General features: G+C 36.4%; 1 long non-coding RNA gene across 1 annotated transcript; it reads left to right on the forward strand.

The window, feature by feature from the left end:
* The first annotated feature begins 624 nt into the window (after positions 1-624).
* Positions 625-16,178, forward strand: LOC116549417. The gene is made up of 3 exons (XR_004267855.1): positions 625-636; positions 12,967-12,969; positions 15,276-16,178. It is a non-coding gene; the product is annotated as an uncharacterized LOC116549417 (long non-coding RNA).
* The last annotated feature ends 7,511 nt before the right edge of the window (positions 16,179-23,689 follow it).

Raw genomic sequence — 23,689 nt, forward strand, 5'->3', positions numbered from 1 at the left:
AATGTCCCTCTGTTATCTTGTGGGACTCTCATATTGAGGAGGAAAAATAAAATTCAGAATAAACATTAATTAAAAAAAAGAAAGCTCTAAAGAGCAGAGAAGCAAGTAAAACACCTCTCCCAGCCTACATTGACTGCAGTTAGCTAAAGCAGACTCAGCATAGCCTCCTCCTTCTGAGATGAGACACCAAAGCACATCTTTGTACCAGCAGCTCATAAACGTATTTCTGTAAAAAGACCAGCTGCCAGTTATGGGAGCAAGATACCATGTAGAAAGTGTATAATTCTCAAGGTTGTATACTTATTACAAGTCAATAACTGCCTTTGTTTAAACCTGTTTTTTTTCTGCCTTGTCTTTCTGCGCCAAACTTATATAAGCAAGGAATTTCCTTTGCGTAGGGCTCGTGGCCATTACAGGTAGTAAGGCCGCCATCAGCCAGAGCTCCAGTAAAAATTTTCTTGCGTCTCTTGGTCTCTCTGTTCTTCTTGGCTTGAATTTCCACAACAATATCTTCTATCTTGTGTTGAAATTCCTGATTCTTGCATCCTATGTTTTATTTATTTATTTTATTGCATTTTAGGTTTTGGGGTACATGTGAAGAACATGCAAGACTGTTGCATAGGTACACACATGGCAGTGTGATTTGCTGCCTTCCTCCCCTTCACCTAAATAGTTTTATTTTCTTCCTTGCAATTTATCTTTTTTTATGGATTTTTTTCCTATGTGTTTTTTTAAAACTTGTTCAACTTTTTCTCCAAATTGCTGATGATCTTGGCTATCCCTTTATTTTTAAGATTATAGTGCTGAGAAGCTGATTTGTATAATTATGTGGGTAGGGCTGCCCATTGTTAGACTTTCCTGTAAGATGGGTGATCCAAATGAGACATTTGTTGTGGTTTCCTAGATGATCAGAATTGGTGTGGCTTTTCTCCTGGGTTTGATCTTTTCCTTGGAGAGAAATCCTCCATTTATCTGACAGGGTGTATGAGGCTTCTTACTGTTTGATGTCTTGCTTTCCTTAATCCACCAGTGTTTAGTATATCCTGACTATGGCTGAGGGTGGTGCCTTTAGCACAGAATCTCTCTCCAGAGAGAAAATGCAAGTCATCAGGTAGGGTAGAAAGAGAGGCAGTCATATAAACATGAAAAGTGGAGGATTCTGGTGGTCTAATTGCTTCTTATTGTAGACTTCCAGTCAATTTGGTGTAGTACCCATCTTGCAATCACTGTCTGACGTCACTGCTGCCTTTCACTTTATCTCTCTGGAGTTCTGTGGTTTGAATCAAGTGGCCAGGTCACAAATGCTTTGAGTGAGGAACAATGGTGAGGAGTTTATCTGAAGAATGTTCTAGGCTCAGACAATAGTTTCTGTAACACGACGTCACATATTCTTTTTATATATTTTATTGGCCTCATATTTTATCTCTATTACATCATTTAAGCAGGTACTTGTTATTGAGTATTTATTTGGCTTCAAGTTTTTCTTCACTATAAACAGTACTGTAATAAACATCTTTTTACAGATAACGTTGAGCATTCTTGATGGTTTTTTGCGCATAAGTTCCTAGAAGTGGAAATCTAGGTTAATGGCTATGAAACATTTTAAAGCCTGTGGTAATGAAATGAATGGAATGAAGTGAGTTTTTCTTTCTTCTAGGTGCCCTTTCACTTCTTATTTTGAACTGTGATCTGAGTTGTTCAGAGAGGAGAGGGAAAGGGAAGTAAGTAAAATCTCATTGATAAATATTTTAAAGAGGACTTTTGGTAAATGGGAGTCTTATTGCTGTGTCATTTCTTATGTTCCTCTGGAGAAACTTTCAGGTGAGGCAAGAGTGAATTCTATCAAGGAGTTTTTATAGAACTATCCATATTCTATTTTTAATTGAAGGCTTTATTTGGAATTATAAGCTCTGATAAAGTTTACTTCTTTCAGATAATCCAGATGAACGAGCACCAAATTTTTTTTTTCTTTAAGATATTTGCTGATTTCAGCTGGAAGTAGATTATAATTGTTGTTTATTGCCACACTTGGTATTCTCAACTAAACTGACTTTGATGAAGCAAAATGTTATTTGAACAAGTTTAGTTTAAAAAAACTATATGGAAATATTGTCCCTAATTTAAAAATATTTTGTAGGCATAAGTACCTGGACAGTTACTATACCTGGCCAGGTAGTCTTGGCACTGTTTATGGAGGTGTTTGACTGATCAAGTCTTTGATATACAGCCTATCTAGAGCTTCTGCCTAGATTCAGAAATCACTTATTTTTAGAAAGGAATATTTAAAAAATTCCCGAGGGTCAAAGGATTTAGATTTAAACTTGCGGTGCAAAAGAAAAAAAGTGAATAGTTGCTGAGTTGGTAGAGATTATGAAAATATCATAATTGACTTCCTTGGTGAGCTTGGATTCTTGGAGACCTCGGGAAATTTATACCAAAAAAGATAACATGTGAAAAAAATACAATTAAATGAAATGATAAATGTGGATTTAGTGTGTGTTGTATCATATCATGAAATAATGCTGCAGCTTAAGCAAAGCGATTGTAGCAGCATTGTTTGCTTAGAATAAACTTGTTTAAAAGGGCATGTAGAGAATATGTAGACATTTGTGATGCGTAAATAGAATGTTCCCTACATAATATCATAATATCACATGTAAAAAACATTCTTTCTCAGATGGCCTTCACTATTATAGACTTTGCCTGTATTTTTCCCCCTTTTCATTCTAAATTGGTTTTGACATTCTGCCTCTCAGGGATAACTCTGGGTAGCTGTCAAAGTAGACAATTCCTTCTATGATAACCAAATCTAAATAGAGACAAAAACAAACCCTTCAATATCCTGATGGATTAATGCTTCTTGGAGATAGTTTCCTTAAATAATTGATTATTTGGTACAGTTTGACCATATGTGTTGGGAACAGCATGTCTGTTTCCATAACAAACTAGTTGATGTGGCTGCTGGTTCCTGCAGCTTGGTGAACTTCAGGCTTGTCTGCTGAGTACAACTGTCCTCTTAGAACAATACGTCTGGGAATTTGGAGAATTTTCCAATTCCCTTCACCTGTGACCCACTTTATGGATTTTAGACATGTGTGAATCTGATCCCAGAAGGGACGGTTCACTTCAGTACCCTGTCCCCTAGGCAAAGGGAGTAGACCATCCATTACCCTCTCCTTCCCATTCTTAGGTTAATGACTACATTAAATATTAAACGGGTTTCCGTCTCCAGAGTGCCCATGTAAGTGATTTTACATTAGCTCATCCACTTTTGGCACTGTCCTTTCTTTGATTTCTGATAAAGCATGTTGCTTCTGCGTAACATAACTCAGAGGAAATCATGATTGATTTGACAACCATTAATGTGATGCTTAATATTAACCTTCATCTTTAGAGATGGAGTAGATTGGTGAAGGAGAAGGAGAGGGAAAAGAAAGAAGAGTCAGGGAGGAAAATGTGTCTTAGACTTTTTTCAGGCTATAGGGACCAAATGATCTCATTGACATACTACAAAAAATTTAACACTTTTCTTCCCTTTTTTTCTTTTTCTCTTCTTTGAATCACCTCAGGATCTCCAATTGCTTAGACACTGGTTCTAACTCCTCCCTACCACAGCTCACAGAGCTGCACTGAGAGGGAAAGATTGATTTGGAAGCAAAAATATCTTGGGAATAAAATTTGCCGCAATTTTTCAAAAAGGGTTAGAGTTTCACCTTTAACTAGTTTACAGTTTAACATTTAAGGAGAATAGGTATGTAGTGGAGGCTGCAAGGAGAATTCAGATATAATCTCTAGCCACTGAGATTATTACCAAACTAGACAAACAGACAAGACCCACAGAAGGTAGGGAGTGGAGATGGTGGAAGCATCAAGGCGGGTGGTTACCTATGGACTGTAGCTGAGCGAGCTCTGAGGCATCTGTCAGCAGCTGTTTTCAGAAGCTTCAACCAGTAAAGGGAAGGCTTCTCTGAGACTTTTCTTCCAAGGGAAAGCTAATCTTAAAGAAATCTAGCTTCTTTTTTATATGTGTGAGAGCATAGTCACCCATACCTCTTTCGCTGTTCCTTTAGGAATGCGATTCGATTTATATATATTTTTTGTTTCCTCTCAGTGGACAGAGAAAAAAAATCCTTAGGTAAATGCAGAAGTCTGTGTTTTTTATAGCTCATTCTCTGTAATGTGACAAAAGTCCATTCTCACTCTAAGTTGTCAGAAAGAGAGTAACAGTGATTCGGGTCTTTTGTGACCAATTTGTCCTTTCTCAATTTTCAGAGACAATTTGATACATCTTTTGACAGGATTGGGAAGATGGAGTCTGCGTCTAACAACATTCTGTGCTATCCTTCTGTTTATTAGGGCCTGATTATTTAACAAACTGGGTGTGGATATAAACTTCTTTTGCATTTGTATAAATATTACCCCCTAAAGAGATAATATATTAAAATGCTACTTAAGCATTGAATACATATGTGTGTATATATGTATATAATTGTAGTAACTTTTAAGACAAGAAAAGAGCTTTTAACTAACTCAACTTCCCCATTTAGCCCATGAGGAAAGTGATATCTTTATTGGTAAAGTAGTCATCAGAGGCATCCCAGCTGGTAGTGGATGGCTGAGGAGGATCCAACCTCCAGACCTCAGTCATTGGGACAGCATTCTGGAGATGAACACAGATGGTTTAACATAGCAGGGAAAGAAAATGCAGTCAAGGGCCAGTTAGCCAGTTTCCAGCTTGTGAAGGAAAATCTTATAGATATTCTAGTAAAACATATAGAACTGGACTGCATTTTGTAAAAAAGCATATTATGAAAAGTCTATCATTTGGTCCACAGGCTGGGAAAATCAAGCAGTAGGATTTTAAAAGAAATTAACACAGAGATCCCTAGCTGAAAATTCAAGGTATCTTTAAATATCTTTTACTTCTTTCTCTTCCCAGGAGTTTTAATTGTGTGCATGTCAACAAAGAAGCCTGTAGTGAAACTCAAGTTTATGCAAATGAATTAATTAGAATTGTGTACAGAAATTAATGACTATGGGCAAGATCTTAACAATGTGATCACCATCAACAGCTTTAAATCCTAAGAAATCTTTCTGTGACCTGTAGTAGTTCAAAAGCTACAGGAAGCATCCAGCAGTGTGAAAATGTTGGGTTTTATATCATTAGATCAGTTTCTCAATAGCAGTATTATTGACACTCTGGGCTGGATAATTCTTTTTTTGTAGGAGGGCTGTCTTATGCATCTGTAGGATGTTTAGCAGCAACCCCGCCTCTACTCACTAGATGCTAGTAACATCTCCTTTCCTCTTGTAACAATAAAAGATGCCCCCACACATTACCCCTGGAAGCAGGAGTGAGAAAAAATATCCCCCAGTTGAGAAAAAACACATTAGATAATAAATTCCCTTCAGAATCAAACCGCATGATCTATTTGTTCCAGACCATAGAAATCTGAGTCTGTTTCTTTAAAACAGGAGGTGGCACCTGAAGTGAATGAGTATGTATGTATGCATGTGTGAAATAAGGCAAGCTAATCAGGCACTTTCTAAATCAATCAAATGAAAGACAGGAAGAAAAAGAAAGACAGAAGATCACTGGGCCAGTCAGTATCTAATTAGGAAATTAGAAACCACAGAGGAATAAGTGCAGGGAATTGCTAACACCGGTGATATGTGGAACTGAGTGACAAGAAACTTCAAAGAATCCCAGAAATTAGCAACAACTATTACTTATGCTATAGTGACAAAGGAAGGGGCACTATGACTTGGTTCCCCAAGGCCAGGACCACTCCAAAAGAGGCTGGGAGTAGGATGGACCTCTCTGGTGGGAATTAGAACCATGTAGGAGACATACATAAACCTGCCCCAGGCAGAAGGAGGGGAAGAAATATTCTGGCTTCTCCCTTCAATCTGTTGCAGCATCTCTCCATTGAAGGAGCTAGTCTTCTACTTCCATGCCCCACGTTATACAGAGTTCTGCAAAGAAGTTTGGAAATGGATCTATATATAAGCATTCCTAGGACTGGCAGTAACAGTGTTCTAACCTGTTTAGAGAGTGTCCTGTTTCCTAGAGAACTAGAGCCTAGAGGCATAAAGTTATCTGACTTAATGTCTAAAATGTGACATATTTTCCATGTCTTCAATGATTTTTCTCCTGTATATTCACAGTGAATGAGGCACAAATGCCTCAATTGTCAGGTGGGTGAGGGTGCTTGTCTTAGGGTGATACCTGAGGACTTTTATACTGATACTGATTTAAGATCATAACCACAGTAGTGAATTGCTTATCTCTCTGGAGCACTTACCATGTGCCAGACTCTATGTTAATATGTTAACGCATAATTTAATTGTAACATTCCAAATAACTTCATGATGCAAGTATCATTATTATCTCTATTATAGAGACAAAAAACCAGAGTGGAGAGAAGTTAAGCAAACTGCTTAAGGTCATATAACTAGTAAGTGGAGGAGCATGATTTGAATTCAGGTCTCTCAAAATCTTGGGCCTGTGATACACAGCCATTTTATGGGAAAAAGAAGAAAAAGATGATGATGATAAATAATAATGACTGTATCTACAAACCCTTTGTTAGAAAGCTACAGTGTGCCTAGCTATGTTTTTAGTGCCTTTATATTTATTATTGTTAACTCATTGAAATCATTCAATGGCCCGTTTTACAGATAAGGAAACACAAAAAAAGAGGTTAAATAGTCCAAGATCATAGAGCGGTTAGGTGATAGAGCTGGGTTTTAAATTTGGCTTTAGTCCTGTGCTTTTAATGACCAAATGATACATGGTATTGTGTGCACATGATTTATCTATCCATTGTTCCATTTCAACCAGCTCCATTCAATGCCAGACACTTACCTAGGCCTTGAACCATAAAGAAGACAATGACACAAGTGGGAAACTTATCATTTAGTGGAACTTATCATTTAGTGGAATGCTTACAAATGCATAAACAATGATGATGATTTCACGTGACAGGTACTGTAAGATAAGGTCACCCTTGAAAAAAATGAAGACAGAAAGAAAGACTGGAAATTTTCTCTGCATTAGATGAAAAATGGCAGCTCCATAAACAAGAGCTCCATAAGAAAGCTAACACATAAGATGTATTTTCACTGCAGAAATTGTACAGTTGTAAAGTAGGAGACAAGAAAGAGGGTGGAAATGGAAAGCATATTCACTGGCTAGAGGATGGGAGTCTAGCATGCAGAGGAAGCAGGGCAGAATAGACAAGATCCAGATCAGGAAATGTCTTACATGATCCAGTAAGAAGCTGGGAAACTTTCCTTTTATATTGCCTTTAAAATTCTTTAGGGCATGTGCTGATTCATTCTACGTTCCCAACTTCTACCAGCTATTAAATTACATTCTCTGAAGTCTTTAAGTGCACTGCACATTGGTGGAGAAAATGAATGAAGTCTTTCTCCGACCATACTTTGTTGTATCTGTTTTGGAAATGACATGTGAAAACTCAGAGCACAGCCCAGCTGGCACTTAGGAGGCTCTGGTTACCTGAATTTGAAGCAGGCCTGACCAAAGGCAGTAAAATCCCTTATGGAAAGATTGCTGTGAGTGAGCTGCTGCTGAAATGTCACTTACTCTAGCCTCACTCCCTGCTTCACTGCTGTCCAGCTATTTCCCAAATAGCTCTTTGGTGGTTAGTTTCAGATTGAATATTCAGGCCCAATAGGAAAAGTGAAACCTAAAATTTGTGATTGAAATGCATTGTTGGAATTTTAGCCTGAAGATGTCACAGCTTTTATTTTTAGAATACGCATAACATAGAAAGGTAATTAAATTCCCTCATGATGAATGCTGTGCTTGGCTCAGCATTTGAGGAGGAGCTGCCCTGGGCAATGTAGCCTCTGCCTTGTCCACTGGGCATTTGTGTGTCCTAGCTTTCCAAGCCCTGTGGGGACTTAGATAGATGGGAGAGTAGGGGAGGTGACCTCTGCTTGAATGAGATTTTAACTGGATGTCATTGGCTCAGTTTTGACAAGTAGAGCAATCTAATGAGCACTATTACTTCTTTTGGTACCTGTAATCTTTTTGTTCGTTGGTGGCTGATAATAATATAATGAATTAGAGGGAAATATTAGTATTAAAACAGCACAGTAGAGAGTACCAACGGAAGTCAGTCAGAAGAACATGGATTTGAGTGTGTCAGCTCTCCTGCTTTTCTGTTGTATTATCATTGGAAAATCATTTAATCTGTAAATTTTAGTTTTCTAATCTTTAATTCTTGTCTCTTTTAGTTGGTTTGAGGAGTAAATGATTTTGTGCATATGACAATGATTTGTGAACTATGAAACATGTATTCCTATTAACAAATGGACAATATCAATAGTCTGTTAAGAGTATTTTCATCACATTGTGACTTGTAAGCATAAGAGTTTGAAAGTAGCAAATGCATCCATTAGCAGTAGGTCCTTTTTCATAAGAAAAATTTTTCTAATAGCCTGCCCTTTGTTCTTTTGTTTGTAACCATGGTCCAGAGTTGGTCAAGTCACAGAGAGTATAGAAACTGTTATTGAACTCCATTAATCTCACCCGGTCAGAAAAATGATGTGGGAGTATGTTGTAAGACTCTGCATCTGAAAAAGGAGAATATTTACTGCAGAGGGTAGTTTTCAAAATTAAGGGGATTAATTCTTGCAAAACCTTTAGCATAACATATGCAACAAAGTATTCGATGAATGTCCGCATCTCTTTTTATTTTAATTATTAAAATGCCCACAATCTGCAGGCTAATATAAGAAATGTTTAATTTCTTTCTGGGCAGAGTGGGAAATCGCTAAGGAATTTTAAGTCACTTTTGAGTCAGTAGTTTGTATCTTGAACATCACCTTTATTTTGTGCTGCACAGGGTACAATTACTATCTGAACACCATATCTCAAATAACTGCCATTGTTTTCTGTAGAAAATAACATGACTTTGTAAATCTAGTGTAAAAAATAGCTTCATGAAGATAATTCTATGTTAAATACTGAATGGAAGCTAACAATTTAACAAAGTCATACGCGGAATTTTTAGGAGCTGTTCATAAAGTTTTTGATAAATAATCTGCCAACTTATTTGAGCACGTTGAGCTTTTTATTGCAAAATCAATTCATATTAAATATAGAAAGATTAGAAAGAAAAATTAGCAAAGAGAAGGAAATTTAAAATCCCTCATTATCTTACCACTCAGAGACAATCATTGTTAATATTTCAGTGAATACATTTTTTTGGTTCAAGTTTTCAAAATTGCACTTATATGAATTGGGCATATGTCCTTAGCATTTAACTCTGAGAAGGTAAAAGGCATGCCATTAGAACTTTACTTCAGTATCAAAAGAAATATGATTAGAATTTTAAAATCCTAATTCAATTCAGAACTTTTTTTGTAACCCCATTTAAATTTGTAATTCAGATGAGAATATTAGAAATCTTTTGTGGACTGCTTTTCAAACCTGGGATAACAACTTTCCTGTTTTACCTTCTTTGCATCATAAGCAATAAATCACAAATTGCCACCTCTGTATGTAGGGCTTTCTAGTTAAATTATCCTGAAGGGAGAGCTATTCAAAGAGTGATTTAAAAGAGTGTATATGAATCAAATACGTTTCATAAAATTATTCACAGAACACGTATTTGAGAATTCTTGAATATTATTTTGAATATATTTTGTCTCTATCTAGTTTGTTGGTTTTATCCCTGAACTCTTCCAAATTGCTGAGCATTACTATTAACATGCCTGGTCTTATAACTTACTATTTTCTCTTTGTTTGATACTATAGACATTGGAAGAAAATGGGCTAGAGTATCCTAAGATAACAGTTGGGGAAACATATTTTAGGAATTATGGAAAGTCACAAAACTATGCTGTCTTGCAAATTAATGGTGCCATTCTCTTCCACTCAACTGTAAAACCCAGTTAAAAGTAAATCAAACATGCTTTAATCAAGCACCCAGATATAATCAATTATTATGACATTAGTATAAGAAAGAGATAGTTATATTTACAGATAGATTCTACAAAAAGAGAAGTGGAACACAACTAATCCCTTTAGCACAAATTACCATTTGTATTTTTGAAACTATTTTTTCAGTTGAATTTAATCCCCAGAAACAATGAGGTAGGATTCCTGTTTCTTCCATTTATCCTTTGCATATGGTCATAGGATCATAGACGGGATGAACGTTAACTGCCTGCCATTCCAGTTTAACTCTCATCAAAGGATAATAGAGGATGACACATTAAAACTCTTCTCACTTAACTGGCAACAGCAGTGCACTGGCTTGCTCAGCTTGTCATGTTAAAGAAAAATTGCACTGGACAAGTGAAACAGGCAAGGAGGACTTTGTTTAAGACTATTACTATAGGGGTCAAGACTTTCAAGAAGAAAGAGATTGAACTGAACTCCGCTGAAACAAAAGTTTTGAGAGTTTCTAAGTGCTGGGGTGAGCTAGTGAAAAAGCACTGGAGGATACTACCAGAGAGGTTGGTCTATGTATTAGGCTATCTGTTTGCTAATTGGTGCTTATTGAAGTTAGGTTCCTCCCCTTTTAAAGAGATTGGGAGATAGAGATACTATCTTTCTTGATGATTACATTTCAAAGGAAAGGCTTCTATGTCCTTGAGAAAGACATTTCTGGGTTGTAAACTGGCAAGAGGCTGGGATATTTCATCTCAAAGGAGCAGAAAAATAATTTATAATAGCAGGTTTTCTCAGAAAGATCAGGGACACACAGGAAGAAACCTGTATAAAGTTTAGTCAAGCCAAGGGAAAGATTTTAAGGCCACCTCAGCCATCATCACAGCCAGATATTCAGGAAGGTTGCCTTGTAGTCAAGAAATGTTTTTCCCATGCTCCTAGCTCTTGTTGGATTTCATTGATATGTATGACATGATGTGGGTGTGGATTTTCCTGAGGTGATGACTTATATCTCTTGGGTCTGTATACATATACATATATGTGTATATGTATTATATATACAAATAAATATATATGTAGATTGTGTGTGTGTGTATGTATGCATGTATGTGTGTGTTTCTATTTTTATTTTTATTTGTCCACAAGGGGTATGCCTGGACTAGGAATCTGTCTTAGGAAGAGGGCTTTCTGCCCTGGTAAAAGAGCAACTCTGTGTAAATTAAATGCTAATTCTCATCTGAAACATTCCATGTTGAAACATTTAACATCTTCTGTTTTATTATAATTATTGCAGAGTCTACTTTTTAAAGTAGACTACTTTTTAAAGTCATCCTTTAGGATGACTAATGATCTTATTCACAATATATTTTAATGCTGATTTTATTGAATACAAGACTCAACTGGAAAGAAGAAGGTGGCATAGTGTGTAGACATTTTAAATTTTATTTATCAAGTAACATAATAACAAGCCTTGGAAAATACAATTGAGAAGAAGAAGTGACAAAGCATCATGAGCACAAAGAAGGAAGAATGCTTAATTCTGATTGTGGATGAAGAGAAAGTCATTAAGGTGATGAAGAGGAGGGATGGGGTAGTGTTTGGGGTATAAATTCTTGAAAAATGACAGGATTTTAAAAGTGTGAAAAAGGAAAAAGGGCCACCCAAGTAGAACTTGCTATAGGCTAGGGAAAATGGAATGAATTTGAGTAACAGGGTATTCAGGGGATGATCTCAAACTCAATTTGGCAGTGATACCTTTCAAGGCCTGTTATAGACTGAATATGTTTGTCTTCCAAAATTCAAATGGGAAAGCCTAGTCTCTGATGTAATGGTATTTGTATGGAGAGCTTTTGGGAGGGGGAGGTTATTAGGTCATGAGGACAGAGTTCTCATGAATAGAATTAGTATCTGTATTAGTCCGTTCTTACGCTGCTATAGAGTCACTGCCAGTGACTCGATAATTTATAAAGGAAAGAGGTTTAATTGACTTACAATTCAACATGGCTAGGGAGGCCTCAGGAAACTTACAATCGTGGCAGAAGGCAGAGGAGAAGCAGGTAACTTCTGCACAGGGGGGCAGGACGGAGTGAGTACAAGCAGGGAAAATGCCAGACACTTCTAAAACCATCAGATCTTGTGAGACTCACTCAGTATCCTGAGAACAGCTTGGGGAAACTGCCCCCATGATCTGATTACCTCCACCTGGTCTTGCCTTGAAAATGAGAATTATGGGGATTACAATTCAAGATAAGATTTTGGGTGGGAACACACCCAAACCATATCATTATCTTTGTAAAAGAGGCTCCAAAGAGGCCCTTTTCTCCTTCCACCATCTGAGCCCTCAGCTAGAAAGCAGCATCTATGAACTAGAAAATAGGTTCTCACCAGACACTGAATCTGCTGACAACTTGATGTTGGACTTCTCAGCCTGTAGAACACCGAGAAGTAAATTTCTGTTGCTTAGAAGCCAGACAACCTATTGTATTCTGTTATAGCAGCTTAAATACAGTAAGACAGGGTCAGATCAGAAATAGCCTTCTCTCCTGTGCTAAGGAATTCTAATTTCATCTCTTTAAAGAACAGGAAAGAAATGTTTTAAAAATGGAAAATAACAGCAGTCCATTTTAAAAAAATGATGGCTGGACTTGTGGATTCCTGGAAAGTGAGTGGAGAGTTTAGAGAGAGTGGGGACAATGAGGGAGCTATGAGTGTATTCACTGTAAGAGGTGTGGTCTAACCTAGGGAAAAGGGCAGCACAGCTCTCAGAAGATCTAGACATGATAGTCAACAAGTACTGACTGAATGTAGGAATGCATGAAAAATTAAATTGGGTATAGGAAGTTAATAAAAGAAAGGTGAGAAAAAAACAGCTCAGGTATGTTTTGCCAGAATTTCTGAGATGACGGTGCTATAATCATTACACAAGAGTTTGTAACATGCTATGGGACCTTGGAGGAAGTAGCAACTCCCTCTGCCTGAGGGAATCAAGGAGGATACAGTATGAAGGAGGGAACATGTGGCCAAGGCAAGTGAAGGAGTGGGTGCAAAGGTGATAAAGTAGAATGAGAAGACAGGTGATAGGAGTACAGAGTTTGTTGTCAGGGGTCCTCAAAGATAGCCTGGAGCAGAGCTGTATTACTATGCAACAGAGCTTTACTTTAATTCTTAAACAAGTTGTTGTTATTTACTATTTGCTTAACTGAGTTAAGCCTATTAATTTACTAAATGTCCTTCGTAAAATTTCGTAGAGAAATTTTCCACGTAGCTGTGTTATCACATAATAATCAACACCACTACCCACTCTGCTACCTATAACTCTAGCTGACAATAATCGGCTTTTTTTTTTTTTAAGGCATCACTGTGCATAGTTTTTATTGCAGTTACATGGCTATCTCTCAATCATTTGTAAATCTTATGATGTCATCTCATTTGAAATATGAATAACACTTTGTACTACATTAGTTTCCCTAAACCATTTTCTAGAAGAAGAAAATGTCATGATTCTGAAGACAGCTTTGCAAAATTACTGTACTGATGCTATTGCCATATTTCTAGTATTATGCAACAAATGAGCACACTGAAATTCTCAGTCTCCACAGAATCTTTTGGCATTGCTCAAACATCTTACATTATGAATTTAGAAAGAAACAGGTTGGAAATTTTACTCAAAAAGCGCTCTTCTGGATTGATTTTTTTCGGGTGTGTGAATGAACAGTTATTTTTGTTCAGGTAAAACCCCTCAAAGGGCAGCACAGTAGGACATTCTCCACTAGACTGTTAAAAGTATTTCATGTTAGCCTGCCTCTAGAATAAAACTAATCAAACTGATTTACATTCCTCCATCAATTCAAAACTTGAATGTATCTGTTTTAGGATATCTCCTCTCCTTAGTCATTTGTTTTTCAAGAAAAACTAGAAAAATTGTCTAAATTTTAAATTATACCCAACATGTTATTTTGAATGGAGGTAAATGTAAAAAGGCAGAGCACATGAACCACAGGGAATCTTTATGGTCACAGGGCTTGTACCCTGGCTGGACATACCCTGGCTCCTTGGCAGGTGTCTCATGAGTACATGGACTCTGAAGGGGAAGGTCTCCTATAGTTGTGTGTATACCCTCCTAAGGAAAAATAAGAGGCTTTCATACACTAGTTTACATTTGCAAATTAATTTTAACATGACTTCTTTCAACTTCAGAGCAGCTTTACTAAGGAATATTATTAAATAATCTGTTTCTAAATTTAATGCTCAATGCAGGACTTATATCTTTGAAAACACTGAGACATTTTTGCCACTGCAATTTCTTGATACTGCTGTGTACTATCTAGCTTGTCAGTGTGACTGCTTCATAACCCTCCTCCCATTACCTACTCTCTTCTCTCTGATGTTCTGGACCGTCAAGATGATCTCAGTAATGCTTACCCCACCCAGTCTTATTCTCTACAACCCTAGTTCTTATGATTCTTTGTCATGGAGTGACTCCATTCATTCATTAGATAGCCTGATATAGAAAGCCCATACATTCTGTAAGAACTTGTTTAGATAAATTACTTTTGTTCAATGATGATAGTATTAGAAAGTCAGCAATTATAAAATGATTTAGGGGCGGGGCGCGGTGGCTCACGCCTGTAATCCCAGCACTTTGGGAGGTCGAGGCGGGTGGATTGCGAGGTCAGGAGACTGAGACCATCCTGGTCAACATGGTGAAACCCCGTCTGTATTAAAAATACAAAAATTAGCTGGGCATGGTGGCGCGTGCCTGTAATCCCAGCTACTCAGGAGGCTGAGGCAGGAGAATTGCCTGAACCCAGGAGGCGGAGGTTGCGGTGAGCCGAGATCGCGCCATTGCACTCCAGCCTGGGTAACAAGAGAGAAACTCCGTCTCAAAAAAAAAAAAAAAAAAAAGTGATTTAACCCAAAGACCTTGAAATCAAATGATTGTATTTGACTGGATGCTGAGAATATTCTGGGACATACCTCCTAAAGACTATTTTTTTTTTCTCGGATGGGGGATTTAAAATCACTCGTTTGCTATAGCTCTGACTTTTAAAGAAGAAATTTTGTTACTTCCAAGGCTTCTAGTTACTTCCAATTCTTAAAAAATTTAGTCTCACAGGAAACAAACATGGATATGTAAAGTATACACCATATATGATAAATGTTTTTCTCATGATCTTAATCTTGTGCACGTGCACGCACACACACAGAAATATATAGATATCTACTTTCATAACACATATATGGGCACATTGTTTTTCTTCTTCAGCTCTTAAGTTCATAGGTACATGTACAGGATGTGCAGGTTTGTTATGTAGGTAAATGTGTGCTGTGGTGGTTTGCTATACAGATCATCCCATCACCTAGTTATTAAGCCCAGAATCCTTTAGCTATTTTTCCTGATGCTCTCCCTCCCCCTGCACCACCCTGCAATAGGGCCTGGTGTGTGCTGTTTCTCCCAGTATGTCCATGTGTTCTCATTCAGCTCCCACTTATAGGTGAAAACATGAGATGTTTGGTTTTCTGTTTCTGCATTAGTTTGCTGAGGATAATGGCTTCCAGCTCCATCCATGTCCTTGCAAAGGACATGATCTCATTCCTTTTGGACACTTTTAAAGTAGCTTAGTTTAATTTTTTCCTTAACTTCTATATGAGATGTTCTGTGGTTTTTCTGAACACTCAGACTTTGCAGACTTCTATTGAAACAGAAGATTTAGTATTAATTCACCTTTTATTTGGCAATATCTTCTTAGTAACCTGTCTTCTGTTGCTTTAGGTACAGTCATTGAAAATGTTTTTTGCTAGGTTACATAGTTAAGTGGTTTCAGGATATGTAGACAAGTGCTTATTCTCTGGGAATACATGTACATGCAAAGCATAATTATTTTCTAGCATCAAAATTATGGCTTCATGAATTTTTAAGACTTTTAAACATCTTTTTACCATGCTATGTTTGTTCTCTTTTATTTTATTCCATTAGTTTCCTTGTAGCAATTATTAATAAGCTCCTAGAAAGAGAAGATGTATTCTTAGAATGCAGCAAGGAAAAACAGGCGTGGAAGTCATTCTTCCTCTTCCCAGCTAGTCTTCGAATGGAGCAGAAAGAACTCTGAAACTCTGATAGTGGATTTGGTGTGCATAGCTTTAAAACGTAAAAAGAAGCAGGTTGGGCTCATAAGTGTCTTTCCACAGTGGCTGAACTAATTGACATTCCCACCACCAGAGAATAAGTGTTCCCTTTTCTCTGCAAACTCACCAGCATGTGTTATTTTTTGACTTTTTAATAATAGCCATTCTGACTGGTGTGAGATAGTATCATTATTATGGTTTTGATTTATATTTTCCTAATGATTAATGACATTGAGCATTTTTCATATGCTTGCTTATTGGCTGCATGTATATCTTTTGAGAAGTGTCGGTTCATGTCCTTTGCCCACTTTGGGGGTTGTTTGGTTTCTGCTTGTTGATTTGTTTATGTTCCTTATAGATGTTGGATATTAGACCTTTGTGAGATGGATAGATTGCAAATATTTTTTCCCATTCTGTAGGTTGTGTGTTTACTCTGATGAAAGTTTCTTTTGCTGTGAAGAAGCTGTTTAATTTAATTAGGTCTCAATTGTCAATTTTTGGTTTTGTTGTAATTGCTTTTAGAGTCTTTATCATGAAGTCTTTGCCAAGGCCAATGTCCAGAATGGTATTTCTTAGGCTTTCTTTTAGGGTTTTTATAGTTTTATGTTTTACATTTTAGTCTTTAATTAACCCTGAGTTGATTTTTGTATATGGTGAAAGGTAGGGGTCATGTTTCAGTCTTCTGCGTATGGCTAGCCAGTTATCACAGCACCATTTATAGAATAGGGAGTCCTTTCTTCACTGTTTGTTACTGTTGGCCTGGCCACCATTTTTCTTCTGTGCATGAAGGAGACCCACAGGCAGCAAATAGAACATCATCAAAACATGAAACGGAATGAAAAAAGAGTCTCCATGCAAATGGAACTAAACATCTACCCAGTCAGGTAGAGATGTCCATTTGTAGGTGGCAGGTTTTAGCAAACTCTAGAGCAGAATTTGGATAGAAAATGTTGAGGAAGACAGCACCATTGCAAGCACATTTAAGTCTTCTTGGTATATAAGGAAGGCCACTATTAAAAGTTTAGAGGCACAAAGGATAAAATAGGGGTTAAATCCCTAAATTTGGCTTATGATGGTTCACATCTCAGAGTTAGGGAGAAGGTGCAGGTAATCTGTGAGGGTTATCAGAGCAGAACCAAAGTAGCTCTAGGTGGAATTGAAAGTGAGTTTTAGATATTTTCACATTCTCACACACGGTGATATTTCTTAGTTGTAAAATTTTAAGTTAACCTAGGAGCTAAGGATGAATGTAAACTTGAAATTCGGGAAACAATTTATCTTGATGAACATATGAGTCATTTCTTAAGACTTAATAGATGTTGGTTTTTCTCATTACACTTACAAACCTTTAATTCCATATGGGAGATTTTCCGCTGTGGAGTGTCCTGTCCACATCCTCCCCAGCTCTTCCTTCATTAAGCTGACTCAGAGGAAGGTCCTCCTCTGTTTTGCTCCTCTCTGCTCTCACGAAATTTTTTGCTCTATGCGAGTTTTTAATGCTATTTGACCACTTTCTAAAGTATTCTTACTGAAGCTGGCATATTAATAGGTGCTAAACAAAAAACATTTTCCATCAAATACACTTGGGGATTTGCAGGTTAATGATAGTTCCTTGCTGCATTTTGTTTAAGAAACTTTAGTTTGCTATTGTCATCGTGAATCTCTAAAATAGAGTACTGACCATTTTCAACTCTCATTCTCAGGCCAGAGGTCACATTTTGTGGGGGTAATATCTGAGACACCATTGTTCTCTAGAACATGCATTAAGAAATGTTCCATATTGTAAGCATGTCTTACTTATTTTTCTTTTCCCCAAACTGAATACAAGAACTTAATTACAGAACAACTTAGTATTTTTGATTGAATTATTGAAAAGTAATTCATAGTGAAAGAGGCTACCTGAGAGGGTCGTTGGGGACAAAAAAATATTAACACTTTAATTTGAAAAATAAATATTTACATATATGGTGTAGTTACCTTCACTTTCTGTAATTTATGGACTCAATGAACATTCATTAAGCCCTTCATAAGTTCCATGTATCTAGATCAACCCTGACCTTTAAAGATAAATAAGATAAAGCATCTGTTTCTGAGGGACAATTGCAAAGAACAGCTTATTGCTTTCTAAAAAGGATATTTTCTTGCGAAAAATTAATAAATAACAAAAATTTTATTTGTTTAGACGTAAATTTTTTTTAGTTTGCAAAATCGAGTCTCTCAATCTCATATCTTTATGAAGAGTAAGAAAGTTTTAAGTACATCAATTCTCGTGTTGATGATTGTTATATCACTTTATCTTTCTGTGAAGTGAATTAAAATCAAGAGAAGACTTTTTCTGCATTGATCTGATATGTACTGCTGATTCCACAGAAAGTATTTAGCTCTAAGTTCTTTGCTCTTATATGGAATGATTTATAAATTTATTTCAACTCCTATTTTTAATTATTGATAGAATCTATATGAATGGGAATAGTCTTCAATTTTAAATGCAGCAAATGATTACTTTGTTTCAGTTTGTTATGTTTTAAACACATATATAGATGACTTGGTTGCATATTAGATGAATTGGATCCATGCCCTTCTGCTAGGGAAAATTGAAAGAAAATAAGTTTGCTATATAATGATATTATTTATGTGTTTATTTTGCAAGTGTTTATTGAGTAATTAATATGACCAGGTACTGCAGAAAAATTCACAGTTAAAAAATATATGACTTTCAAGCACATCACATTTTATTGGGAGGTAGCAACCAGTAAAATAAAATGACATTACTTTACAATACAAAGCCACAAAGGAGGTGTGGGCAGAGTGTAGCAGAAGCACAAAGGAGGAATAATGAAGACTTTGTAAGGAGAAGAAACTTCATAGAATTGTTAGCATTTAGTATTTTTAAAGATATGGAAACTTGCTATGCGGTCTGTGTTGGTCTTGAACTTCTGGCCTCAAGTAATCCTCCTGCCTCAGCTGTTAGAATTGTTGGGATTACAGGTGTGAGCTACTTTGCTAGCTTAGTTTTTAAATTAAAGTAGAAATTTTCAGTGGCAAAGAAGTATATGAAAAAGTGCTTAAAATTATTGAGCTTCAGAAAAATGCAAATCAAAACTACAATGAGATGTCATCTTACCCCAGTTAAAATGGCTTTTATCCGATAATACAGGCAATAACAAATGCTGGTGAGAATGTAGAGAGAATGGAACTCTTGTAAACTGTTGGTGGGAGTATAAATTAGTACAACCACTATGGAGAACAGTTTCCTTAAAAAACTAAAAATGGAACATACAATCCAGCAATCTCACTGTGAGGTATATGTACAAAAAAAGGAAATCAGGGCCAGGCACAGTGGCTCATGCCTGTAATCCCAGCACTTTGGGAGGCTGAGGTGGATGAATTGTGAGGTCAGGAGTTTGAGACCAACCTGGTCAACATGGTGAAACCCTTTATCTACTAAAAATACAAAAAAATTAGCCAACCTCATGGTACATGCCTGTAGTTCCAGCTACTCGGGAGGCTGAGACAGGAGAATGACTTGAACCCAGGAGGTGGAAGTTGCAGTGAGACCAGGTCACACCATTGCATTCTGGTCTGGGTGACAAGACTCTGTCTCAGAAAAAAAAAAAAGGAAATAAATATATTGGAGTGATATTTGCACTCCCACGTATATTGCAGCAGTATTCACTATAGCCAAGGATTTTAAGCAATCTCACTGTCCATCAACAAATGCATGGATAAAGAAAATGTGGAAAATATGCACAATGGAGCACTATTCAGCCATAAAGAAGAATGAGGTCCTGTCATTTGCAACAATATGTATGGAACTAGAGGTCATTATGTTAAGTGAAATAAGCCCAGAACAGAAAGACAAACTTCACATGTTCTCATTTATTTATGGGAGATAAAAATTAAAACAGTTGAGCTCATGGATATAGAGAGCAGAATGATAATTATCAGAAGCTGGGAAGAGTAGGTAGGGGGAACTGGTGGGGCGAAGTGAGGATGGTTAATGGATACAAAAGTAGAATGAATAAGATCTAGTATTTGATAGCACAATAGGGCGACTACAGTCAATAGTAATTTATTCTATATTTAAAAATAGCTAGAAGAGTATAATTGGATTGTTTGTGACCTAAAGAAAAGATAAATGCTTGAGGTAATGGATACCCCATTTACCCTGATGTGATTATTGCACATCACATTCCCTTATCAAAATATCACATGTACCCCATAAATATATACACCTATTCTGCACCTACAAAAATTTTTAACAAAAGTAGAAATATTCCTGAAAAAGAAAGGCATTTTAAACAGTGAGACTGGAATATGACGAAAGCCTGAGTTACATGGCAGGGAAAACTATTCTGAGATTAAAGAGGCATGTCAAAAACTGATTGTGAAAACCCATATGTAGCATGATAATGCATTCTGGACAGAGTAAAAAGAAGTCAAAGAATGAAGATATGGAGATCATGTTTATATTTAGAAAGATCTTCTGATGGTTGGGTAGCAATATTGTTACCATAGTAAGAGATAGTAGAGATTTATGTCAAGGCAATGAAAGTGAAAAGGAAAGAATAAAAAAATATTGAGATAGCACTTGAAGGGTTGATTGAGTGTGATGGTTGTGGAAAAGATAGGAATAAAAGAAAACTAATGCATTTCTACTTTGGGAAAAGGTGATAACATAAACCCATATGATAAATGCAGAAATGGGAAGAAGGAAAAGATTTTTTTTTTCCTTGTGACTTCATTAATTGGTTTTGAAGGTGGTAGGATGAATAAATTTGATGTTGTCCAAGTATATGAGTTAACCAGAATGATTAAGAGCAAAGCAACAAAGTGTGGAAAACATGGTCAGAATTTAAGATGTGTGTAGAGAAATAGGAATCAAAGAAGGAACTGAAACATGAATAGTTGCAGAAGTAGGAAAAAGAAGACAATAATCTTCCAGGAGCCAAAAAAAGGAGAAGGTTTCAGAGATAACAGGAAGATGTAGTAGCAGATATTGAATAGTGTGAAGTCTGAAAATACATCATTGTTTTTAGTCAAGTGATCATTGGGGATATTTGTGGGGCAATTTCAGTGAACTGGAGGGAATGAAAGATAAAATGGGATGGGGCATAAATGGATTTGAAAAAGTAGATACGCTGAAGTAGCTTATTTCTTCAAGAGGGGTGTTAGTAAATAAAAGGGAAAGAAGGAAGAAAATTGAAGGACATATTGGGGCATGGGGAGAGTTTTTTTTTTTTCCCCCACATATAGTGGAAAATTGAGTTTGCTTCTGGGCAGAGAAAAAGGACCAAGAAAGAATTCAAAATCAAACCAATCTGTTGGCTTATCAGAGTTAGAAAGAAGAGCTTAACATCTCCTAAAAGTTGCTTTTTACAGCTATCTTCTAGTATTCAAATGGAAAATAATACATAAACCTATTCAACATGTCAATATTTTCAGCAGTGTGGATAAATATTCTGCTCTGCTCAAATTTGAAATACTAAGTAGATGTTCATCTGGAAGAAAATATAAGCCCATTCATTTGTCTGGACTACAGAGGAAGGACCAGAGGAACATGGAAACTATGGAAATTGAGATGTGACTGAACTTATTTCTGAGGGACAAATAACTTCACTGTGGGATGAGGAAGGATGAAAAGACTAGAACTGCAAAGCAAAACTGACAAGAATAAAGTGGTTTATATATATATATATATTTATAAAATAGTAGAGAAATCTTTAATATGTTGAGATCTAAAGCTACAATATAATTTAATCAATAGCACAGGATATCTGCCCTTTTAATACATAATTGAATCTTCAGTTACCTGTACTCAGCTCTTTTTGAAAGTGAGTTTGATACACTAGATATTTGAGAAAGATAGCATTAAAACAGCATTCTCAACTGATGGTGATTTTACACCACTAAGGGAAATTTGGCAATGTCTGGAGACAGTTTCATTTGTAACACCTTGAGTAGGGGGCTGCTCCTGGGATCAGATTGGTAGAGGATAGGGATACTGCTAAATATGCACAGGACAGCCTCTTTCACCCTGCTCCAAACAATGAATTATTAGGCCCACAATGTCAATCATGCTGAAATTGATCATAGCTATTGTTTGTCTAAGTTCTCTAACTTTTTTCCTTGTATCAAGTTAGATTATGATAAAGTACTTACTCTAAGTAAGCTTAGCCATGAATGAGTTTTTAAAAATTAGTATACTTGTTTTAGATTTACAGAAAAATTGAGTGGAAAGTACAGAGATTTCCCATATCTGTCCTCAATTCCCTCTACCCCTCACCCCCGCCCCCTGACCAATTTCTCCTACATTTAACATCTTGCATTAGTGTGGTCTATTTGCTACAATTGATGAACCACAAACAATACACTATTATTAACTAAAGTCCATAGTTTACATCATAGTTCACTCTTTGTGTTGTATTTGTTTTGACAAATGTATAATGACTTGTATACACTATTACAGTAACATACACAAGTTTCACTGTCCTAAAAATCCCATGCTCCACATATTTATTCCTCCTCATTCTCACTCCCCTTGTGAAACCTTGATCTTTTTATTGTTTCTATAATTTTGCTTTTCCCAGAAGTCATGTAGTTGAAACTATAAACTATGTAGCTTTTCTTAGATGGGTTTCTTTTACTTTATCCTGTACATGTAAAGTTCCTTAGTGTCTTTTTGTGGCTTGATAGCTAACTTAATTTTATTGATGAACAAAATTCCTTTATATGAATGCATTACAGTTTATTCCTTCACACAGGTATATTGAAGGACATCTTGGTTGCTTCTAAGTATTGGAAAGCTGTTACAGACATTTGTGTGCATGCTCTTGTGTGGAAGTTCTCAGCTTATTTGGGTAAATATCAAAGAACATGATTGGTATATCATATGGTAACAGTATGTTTAATTTTGTGAGAAATTACCAAACTGTTTTCCAAAGTGACCATACCATTTTACATTCCCACCAGCAATGAATGAGAGTTCCTATTGTTTTCTATCCTTATTAGCATTTGGTGATATCAGTGTTTTGAGTTTTAGTCATTCTAATAGATGTGTAGTAGGATCTCATTATTGGTTTAATTTGCAGTTTCCTAGTGTCATATGATGTTGAGTATCTTTTCCTATGCTTATTTCCTATCTGTAAATCTTCTTTGGCAAGGTGTCTATTCAGATCTCTGGCCTATTTTAAAAATTGCATTCTCTTTTTTCTTATTATTTGGTTTTAAGAGTTCTTTGTATATTTTAGATCCTAGTTTTTTTTTTTTTTTAATTAGCTGGTGTTTAGGAAATATTTTCTCTTCCGTGTGTGGCTTGCTTTTTCATTCTTTAAACAGCATCTTTGGCAGAGCAGAAGTTTATAATTTTAATAAAGTCGAACATTTTTTTTCCTTCATGGGTTGTGCTTTTGGTTTTTACCTAAGAAGTCACTGCCAAACCTGAGGTTTTTAATCTAGTGGATTTTGTTGTCTTTTTATCACGCCAATACATAGAATTACCATTTGAAGTATGTTTCTTCAACTTCTGCAAACCATGTGTTAAAACAGTGTCCTAGCCGGGCGCGGTGGCTCAAGCCTGTAATCCCAGCACTTTGGGAGGCCGAGGCGGGTGGATCACGAGGTCAAGAGATCGAG

The sequence above is a fragment of the Sapajus apella genome, unplaced genomic scaffold (genome assembly GCF_009761245.1).
Source record: "Sapajus apella isolate SASKATOON/1434 unplaced genomic scaffold, GSC_monkey_1.0 scaffold6, whole genome shotgun sequence".
NCBI classification, from domain to species: Eukaryota; Metazoa; Chordata; class Mammalia; order Primates; family Cebidae; genus Sapajus; species Sapajus apella.